The 8,743-nt window shown below is 53.4% G+C and overlaps 1 pseudogene; it reads left to right on the forward strand.

The window, feature by feature from the left end:
• Nucleotides 1-4,044: 4,044 nt before the first annotated feature.
• LOC123076216 (protein SOSEKI 5-like) overlaps nucleotides 4,045-8,743 on the forward strand; it is a 39,849-nt pseudogene continuing 35,150 nt past the window's right edge.

Consider the following 8,743-nt stretch of genomic DNA (forward strand, 5'->3'; position numbering starts at 1 on the left):
GATATGCGGATGACACAATATTATTTATGGAACATGACCTTGCTCAAGCTCGTAACATGAAACTCATCCTATGTCTCTTCGAGCAATTATCGGGTTGAAGATCAATTTCCACAAAAGTGAGCTTTTCTGTTTTGGAAGGGCCAAAGAGGACCAAGAAGAATACAAGCAACTGTTCGGTTGTGAACTGGGATTGCTGCCCTTTAGTTATCTTGGCATTCCAATACATCATAGGAAATTGACTAATAAAGAATGGAAATGTATCGAGGATCGATTCGGAAGAAACTTAGCTGCTGGAAGGGTAAGCTTATGTCATATGGAGGACGGCTAGTATTAATTAATTCGGTACTAACGAGTATGCCGATGTTCCTCTTGTCTTTTTTCGAAGTACCCAAAGGGGTACGCAAGAGATTAGACTTCTATCGATCTTGATTCTTTTGGCAATCAGACGAGGTTAAGACAAAATATCGTCTGGCAAGATGGGATATTATTTGTCGACCAAAGGAACAGGGGGGTCTTGGGATTGAAAACCTCGAGGTGAAAAATAAATGCTTGTTGAGTAAGTGGTTATACCGATTATCGCTGCATTCCGAAGGAATGTGGGCCCAGATTCTACGCAACAAGTATTTACACTCCAAAACTCTAGCCTAGGTTACTGTAAGACCTAATGATTCACCCTTTTGGAAGGGACTCATGCGAGTGAAGGATACTTTCTTCCATAGGGTGAAGTTTAGTGTTGGGGACGGCTCAACAATAAGGTTCTGGGAGGATACGTGGTTAGGTGATAGGCCGCTAGCTCTCCAGTATCCTTCTCTGTATCATATTGCTCAACGTAAGGAAGAGTACGTGGCAACGGTGATGCAGACAGTACCCTTGAATATCCAGTTCAGGAGATCTCTAGTTGGGGAACGCTGGACTTCTTGGCTGCACTTAGTGAGGAGGCTAATGGAGGTGCACCTTTCCGATGGGGAGGATTCTTTTAGATGGAAGCTCACGAATAATGGCTTGTTCACAGTCAAGTCTATGTACTTAGATCTCATCAACTCTGGCCCAATCCCGTGATCGCTTCATATTTGGCGAGTTAAAGTACCCCTACGAATTAAGATATTTATGTGGTTTGTCCAAGAACAAGTGATCCTAACCAAAGATAACTTACTCAGGCGGAGATGGGTAGGTAGTTCGAGGTGTTGCTATTGTGATCAGGATGAAACAATACAACACCTATTTCTTGATTGCCCGCTTGCGAAGTTATTTTGGAGATCGGTGCATGTAGCCTTTAATATTTCACCTCCTAATAGCATAGAGATGTTGTTTGGGACATGGCTTGATGGAGTGAATGTACATCTCGCGCGTAATATTCGGATTGGAATATGCGCACTTATTTGGGCTATATGGAACTGTAGGAATGATAAATTTTTTAACAGAAAACCTATGACTAATTCGTTACAGGTTATATTCCAGGCTACGGCATGGATCCGTACTTGGTCATTACTCACTCCTACGGCCTCCAGGGAGCAGCTAGCTACTGGGTGCAACCGATGAGAGATGGCAGCTCGGGTTTTCTTCAACCGGTTTGGATGGCGATCACTGCATAGGATTGGTCCTTAGTGGATCCTCGTTAAGCCGGATGCGGCTTTGAGACTTGTAATTTTTATTTTTACTTGGCTCCTTTTGTGAGCAGTACTTTGCACTCCAGACTTTGTTTTATCGGCTTTTTAATAAAGTGGCTGCATGCATCTATCCGATGCAGAGGCCGGGGGATGACCTTCTTTTCTAAAAAAAGTACAATTGTACTACATGTTCTTTTTCTCTAAAGCCTCGATGCATGTAGCCATATATTATTAAAAATGAAAAATCAGCAGCCGAACACCAGACTCGGAAAAAGGCAAAAATAAAATTCGAGGCCGAATGCCTCGCGACAGTAGCTCCACCCGATAGACATTAACCCTAGAGGCGGAGCTAGCTTCCGGCAACCCAGGCGACTGCCGGGCTGCTCCGGCCAGTCTCTATTAAATAATACTATGAGAACATGGTTAGTAATGCTAATTGCTGATGCTCTGATGCAAATACTGGGCAACGTCACCATGCATGCATAGACTTTGCCCGAGCTCTTTGAAAGGTTGGTTCCGCCATTGACTAACCCTATGATATAAGACAAAATTAAAATAAAAAATACACAACTTCTAGGCTACGCCTTCAAGAAGAAATCGCCACACGTGCGTCGATGTTTGTCGGATCACGGGTTCCGGCAAAATCCTTGAGGTTCGAACTCTGGGGTGCGCACGAAGATCTCTCTCCACCTAGCTTGCACTCTCACCGCGATCTCGAAGCCTAGCTCGCCGAACCCGAGGAACAAGGGACACAAGAGTTTATACTGGTTTGGGCCACCGATGTGGGTGTAATACCCTACTCCAGTGTGGTGTGATGGATTGCCTTGTAGGCTGAGGATGGACAAGTACAAGGGAAGAACAACCTCCTGAGGAGAGGTGTTCTTGAGCTTGGTGAGCTGGTGCGTGTGAGGATGGAATGGATCCGATCCAAGATGAGTTACCTCCTATGGTGGTGGCTAGTCCTATTTATAGAGGCCCTGGTCCTCTTTCCAAATGTTTAGGCGGGAAGGGATCCCACAACGGCCAATTTGAAGGGGGACAGTTAGTACAAGCTATCCTGACAAAAGGTGGTCTTCGCCTGCCAAAGGCTCTGGTGGTGACGACATTGTGGGCTCCGCGATGACCTCCGTCCTGTCGTCCTCCTGGTCTTGGTCTCGTTGCACCGATATGGAAACCTTTGCCTGATGCCTCGGGAATCCTCGCCTGCACCTGCTCCTTTAGCACCAAAGAGGAAACCAATACTCTGCGCCTGCTGGCGCCCGCCTGGCCTTGGTCGTCACGGCTCACGTCACGGAAACCTCACGAGGTGCCCCTCGCCTTGATCTCTCCACTCCTCACGAGCTAGCCTAGTGAGGCTGCCCCTAAGGAGGTCTTGTGTCGTCTGCCTCGCGAGGCTTGGCCCCTCGCGAGGGTCTTGAGTGTTTGTTGATGAAGATGGGCCATACCAGGCCGTTAGTGGAGCCACGCCGTGGGCCGCAGGCAGGCAAGTCTGGGGACCCCCGTTCCCAGGACGCCGACAGTAGCCCCCGGGCCCAAGGCGCGCTCGGACTTGGCTTCGTGGCGAAGCCAAGGGGCAAGTGCGGAGCGCCGCGGGCCCCAACCGCCTGCGGCCTTAATTGACGCGTGGCGACTGACGGGACGTGGGCGTCTCCGCTTCCCCACGCTGCCTCGGCAACTACCCGACTTGATGAGTCCCTGATGCATGCAGAAAAGCCATCATTACCTGCGATCGTGGGGGTCGTCGGTTGGCCTCCTCCTGCTATAAATGGGGAGGGGGGCGGAGCCCCCGTCGCCCATCTCTTCCCCCGTTCCTCTTGCTTCTTCCTCCTTGCTTCACTACTTGCAGCGACACCCATGGCGCCAACGAAGAGGTTCTCGGCCGCGGAGAAAGGGAAGGCTCGCCAAGAGGGGCCCGGCTCTTCCCCGCCCAAGAGGGGGCGGGGTCGCCCTCGCAAGCACGCCGCGACCCCCGCTGTGGTTCCTCGTGGGCGAGGACGAGTCTCTTCGGGGTCCCGTGCCGCTCCGGGCGTCCGAGGCGGCGCTTCTCTGCCTGGTGGAAGCCGCTTGAGGCGTGGCGGCCCCGTCAACGAGGGGAGGCGCGCCGTGGTCGCTAGGCCTCCCCGGCCATGCTTCCACTCGGCGGAGGTGCTGCCGGAGTTCGTTGTGTGGTCGGAGAACCCAACCGGCACCTGGCTCCAGCTTCCGGGCTCCTTGGCCGGTGAGCTGGCGACTTCGGGTCCCGGCGGCCTCTGGCTGCTGGCGGATGGCTGCTGCAGCAAGGCCTCTTGGGTCGCGGTGGAGATCTTCGTCGCGGGCAACATAGCCCTGGCTCGCGGCTGGCAGACGTTTGCCCGCGCGCGCGGTCTGGGCAGGCGGTGCACCCTCCACTTCAAGTACGACAGTGCCGCGACCCTCTTCGTGAGGGTGTTCGGGGAAGATGGTCGCCGTGCTGGGTGCTGCACTGAAGACAACGACGGTGACAAAGTGCTCGGCCTTGGCGACGGCCGGGACGAGGACGAGGGCGAGCTCGCCCTTGGTGATGGCCGCGACTCGTCCAGCAGCGGTGGCTCCTCCTCTGGCGAAAGCTCTAGCAGCGACGGCTACGACCAACCGCCCCGTCGCCGCGCTCGCTTCGAGGATGGTGGTGGGTCGTCCCGTTGTCGCACTCCAGTGAAGCACGAGGAAGGCTCTGGCTGAGTTTGGGGGAGCGCCGGGAGCTGATTCTCGGGAGTAGCCGCGGGCGTAGGAGTCGCTTTTGCCTGTTTTTCTTTCTTTTCTTCCTGCATCGCAAGAAACAAGTATGGGGCCCCGCGGGGGCGTATGATGAACCGTAACGCTTTTTTGCCTTATGCTATGTTTATCGCCTCTGAGTCGTGTTGCGGTATCAGTGCTTTACGTAGGAATGTAAGGATAACTTAGCTTGATGTGTCTGAAGTAGTTTCCACCTCGTGAGGCGCGCATCTCCAAGCACCTGATGAGACTTCCCTGCTGCGGACTTGGGAGGCGTCGAGATACTGCAGAAATTCGTTAAGAAACCCTTACTCTCGCTTGGTCAGGGCCCCAGGCGTGGCCGGTCATGGCCTAGCGCACCACGTCGCGGTACCCGTGGGGCACGGACTTAAAAAGGGATGCATCGGTCGTGAGCTCGAACGAGGGTGCCTCGTGGGGACCAGGAGAAGCGCTTATGCATGCACCTGTCCAGCCCCCTCGCAAGGCGTGCGAGAGAGAGCGCCGGGCAAAACAGAGAACTGAGAGAAGAAACAGAGAGAAAAGGGGAATCAAACCAAGCCATCGAGAAACACCAGAATTCAAATTTCCATTAAAGAGGGGCGAGCCAACTACAGAAAGCAAATGAACAGCTGCGTCCGGCACCTAGTCTAGTCTTCTCACTAGCGCGGAGCTAAATGCTGCCACTAGGACGTGGGAGGGAGCCCCCGAGGCCCGAGGGCGGCACTCCAGAGACTCCGGGGCATGTACAACCCCACTCATTATTACGTGAGAGTGTCACGAGCGGAGACCTTCACAGGTACTGGTCCTTGCTTCATGGGTAGAACTTCTGAAGGTGCTGGATGTTCCAGGCGTTCTGGATGGGGATCCCGTCCTGCGTCTCCAGGCGAACGGCGCCAGGCCTGGAGACGTGGGCAATCCTAAATGGGCCCTCCCACATGGGTGAGAGCTTATGCAGCCCTTTCCTGGAGAGCACCCGCCTTAGGATGAGATCGCCCACCTCGAGCGTCCTGGAGCAGACGCTGCGGCAGTGATACCGTCGCAGCGCCTGCTGGTACCTTGCTGCCCGGAGCGAGGCTTGGCGGCGGCGCTCCTCCCCCAGTACGAGGTCCATCCCCCGCATGGCGTCCTGGTGCACTTCGTCGAACGCTAGGACCCGCGCGGAGTGATGCTTGACCTCGTGGGGGAGAACTGCTTCAGCTCCGTAGAAGAGGAAGAACGGGGTCTCGCCTGTTGGTTTGGTGGCGGTGGTGCAGATGGACCACAGCAGGGACTAGAGCTCGTCGTGCCATCCCCTACCGCAGGCCTCGAGCTTCTTCTTGAAGGTCCTGGTCTTGAGGCCTCTCAGGACCTCCGCGTTGGCGCGCTCGGCCTGGCCATTGCTCGTGGGGTGTGCCACTGAGGCATAGCATATCTGCGTTCCAAGGTTAGCACAATATGTATTGAAGAGATTGCTAGTGAACTGCGAGTCGTTGTCGGTGATGATGCGGTTAGGGACCCCGAACTGGCTCACGAGGCCCTTGATGAACTTAACTGCGGACCCGGCTGGGATGGTGCGGGCGGCCTCCACCTCTGCCCATTTCGTGAACTTGTCGATGGCGACGTAGAGGTAGCGGTAGCCCCCAGGCGCTCGAGGGAACAGGCCTAGGATATCCAGCCCCCAGACCGCGAACGGCCAAGAGAGCCGGATAGTCTTGTGACGCTCCCAATTCAATCGTACACTAATCATGCACGCAAACGTGTACGATCAAGATCAGGGACTCACGGGAAGATATCACAACACAACTCTAAAACATAAATAAGTCATACAAGCATCATAATATAAGCCAGGGGCCTCGAGGGCTCGAATACAAGTGCTTGATCATAGACAAGTCAGCGGAAACAACAATATCTGAGTACAGACATAAGTAAACAAGTTTGCCTTAAGAAGGCTAGCACAAACTGGGATACAGAACGAAAGAGGCGCATGCCTCCTGCCTGGGATCCTCCTAAACTACTCCTGGTCGTCGTCAGCGGCCTGCACGTAGCAGTAGGCATCCTCAGTCTAGTAGGGGTCGTCGTCGACGGTGGTGTCTAGCTCCGGGGCTCCAACCTCTGGTTGCGACAACCAGGTAGAAGGGAAATGGGGAAAAGAGGGAGAAAAGCAACCGTGAGTACTCATCCAAAGTACTCGCAAGCAAGGAGCTACACTACATATGCATGGGTATATGTGTAAAGGGCCATATCGGTCGACTGAACTGCAGAATGCCAGAATAAGAGGGGGATAGCTAATCCTGTCGAAGACTACGCTTCTGGACACCTCCATCTTGCAGCATGTGGAAGAGAGTAGATGGTAAGTTCACCAAGTAGCATCGTATAGCCTACTCCTACCCGGCGATCCTCTCCTCGTCGCCCTGTGTGAGAGCAATCACCGTGTTATATCTGGCACTTGGAAGGGTGTGTTTTATTAAGTATCCAGTTCTAGTTGTCATAAGGTCAAGGTACAATTCCAAGTCATCCTGTTACCGAAGATCACGGCTATTCGAATAGATAAACTTCCCTGCAGGGGTGCACCACATTACCCGACACGCTCGATCCCCTTTGATCGGACACACTTTCCTGGGTCATGCCCGGCCTTGGAAGATCCACACGTCGCAGCCCTACCTAGGCACAACAGAGAGGTCAGCACGCCAGTCTAAATCCTATGCGCGCAGGGGTCTGGGCCCATCGCCCATTGCACATCTGCACGTTGCGAACGCGGTCGGAAGCAGACGTAGCCTCCCTTATACAAGAGTAGGCGTTCCAGTCCAATCCAGCGCGCGCCGCGCAGTCGCTGACGTCACGAAGGCTTCGGCTGATACCACGACGCCGGTTGCCCATATCTTGTCCCATGTGGCGGTTAGTGCGTATAAGGTCAACGACCCAACTCAGATCAAATACCAAGATCTCGTTAAGCGTGTTACTATGAAGTAACCGCGAACGCCGACCAGGGCCAGGCCCACCTCTCACCTAGGCGGTCTCAACCTGCCCTGTCGCTCCGCCACAAAGATTCACCCAGAGGGCCGTCGGGACAAAGGTCCTTTCAGCCCCCAATCCGTGAATCACTCGCGGGTGCTCCACTAGCCGACCCGACTTTAGTCACCAGATGTATCATGTATAAAGTAATAGTATATACCCGTGATCACCTCCCGAGTGATCACAACCCGATAGTATAGCACAGCAGACAGACAAGAATGTAGGGCCACAGATGGAATACTAGCATCCTATACTAAGCATGTAGGATTGCAGGTAAAGGTAACAACAGTAGTAGCAAGGACAGGCTATGCATCAGGATAGGATTAACGGAAAGCAGTAATATGCTACACTACTCTAATGCAAGCTATAGAGAGAAGAATAGGCGATATCTGGTGATCAAGGGGGGGGGGCTTGCCTGGAAGCTCAGCCGAGAAGGAGGGGTCGTCAACACCTTAGTCGAACGGGGCAGCAGCAGCGACGTCAGTCTCGGTGTCTAACGGGAGAAGAGGGGGAAGAAACAATAAATACAATGCAAACAAATGCATGACAAGACAATGAGCGTTGCTAGGGGGTGCCCAATCGCGGTAGTAGGTGATACCGGCGAAGGGGGGAAACATCCGGGAAAGTATTCCCGGTGTTCCGCGTTTTCGGACAGATGAACCAGAGGGGGAAAATTGCGAGTTCTCTATGCTAGGGACGTGTGGCGGACGAACAGGCTGCGATTCAGATTCGTCTCATCGTTCTGAGCAACTTTCACGCAGAAAACATTTTCATCTGAGGTACGGTTTATTTTCTATGTTTTTCTAAAGTTTTAATAATTTTCCAAATTTATTTATCTATTTAATTCTAACATTATCCAGAATAGTGTCTGCTGACATCATCATGACGTCAACATGACGTCAGCAGTCAACAGGGTGTTGACTCGGTCAATCTGACGTGTGGGTCCCGCATGTCATACTCTATTTAGGTTAATCAGGATTTAGCTAATCTAATTACTGTTTAATTAAACTAACTAGTTAATTAGATTATTTAAACATGATTAATTAACTTAATTAATTCACTAATTAATTAATTATTAATTTTATTTCCTTTTATTTTATAAAAAACATTCTGGGGCTGGGCCCCATTTGTCATAGGCCCATAGGGAGGCCTAGCGGGTTCGGGCGCTAATGAGCACAGGCATGCAGCGGGGCGGGGCGCTGGGACGGGCGCTTGCCCGAGCGGCGCTGGGCGCGCATGGCACACGCTGGCGCCGGCGGCCAGGGGAGGCGGCGGAGGGATGGCCGCGGTGGCGAGCAGAGCGCGGCGCATGGGAGAACGGCAGTGGATGCGAGCGACGCACGGGGCTGCGAAGCCGCGGACGCGGATGGCAAGGGCAGTTGCGGGCAGGAACGGCAGGGCGCCGGCGAGCTAGG

The sequence above is a fragment of the Triticum aestivum genome, chromosome 3D (genome assembly GCF_018294505.1).
Source record: "Triticum aestivum cultivar Chinese Spring chromosome 3D, IWGSC CS RefSeq v2.1, whole genome shotgun sequence".
NCBI lineage: Eukaryota > Viridiplantae > Streptophyta > Magnoliopsida > Poales > Poaceae > Triticum > Triticum aestivum.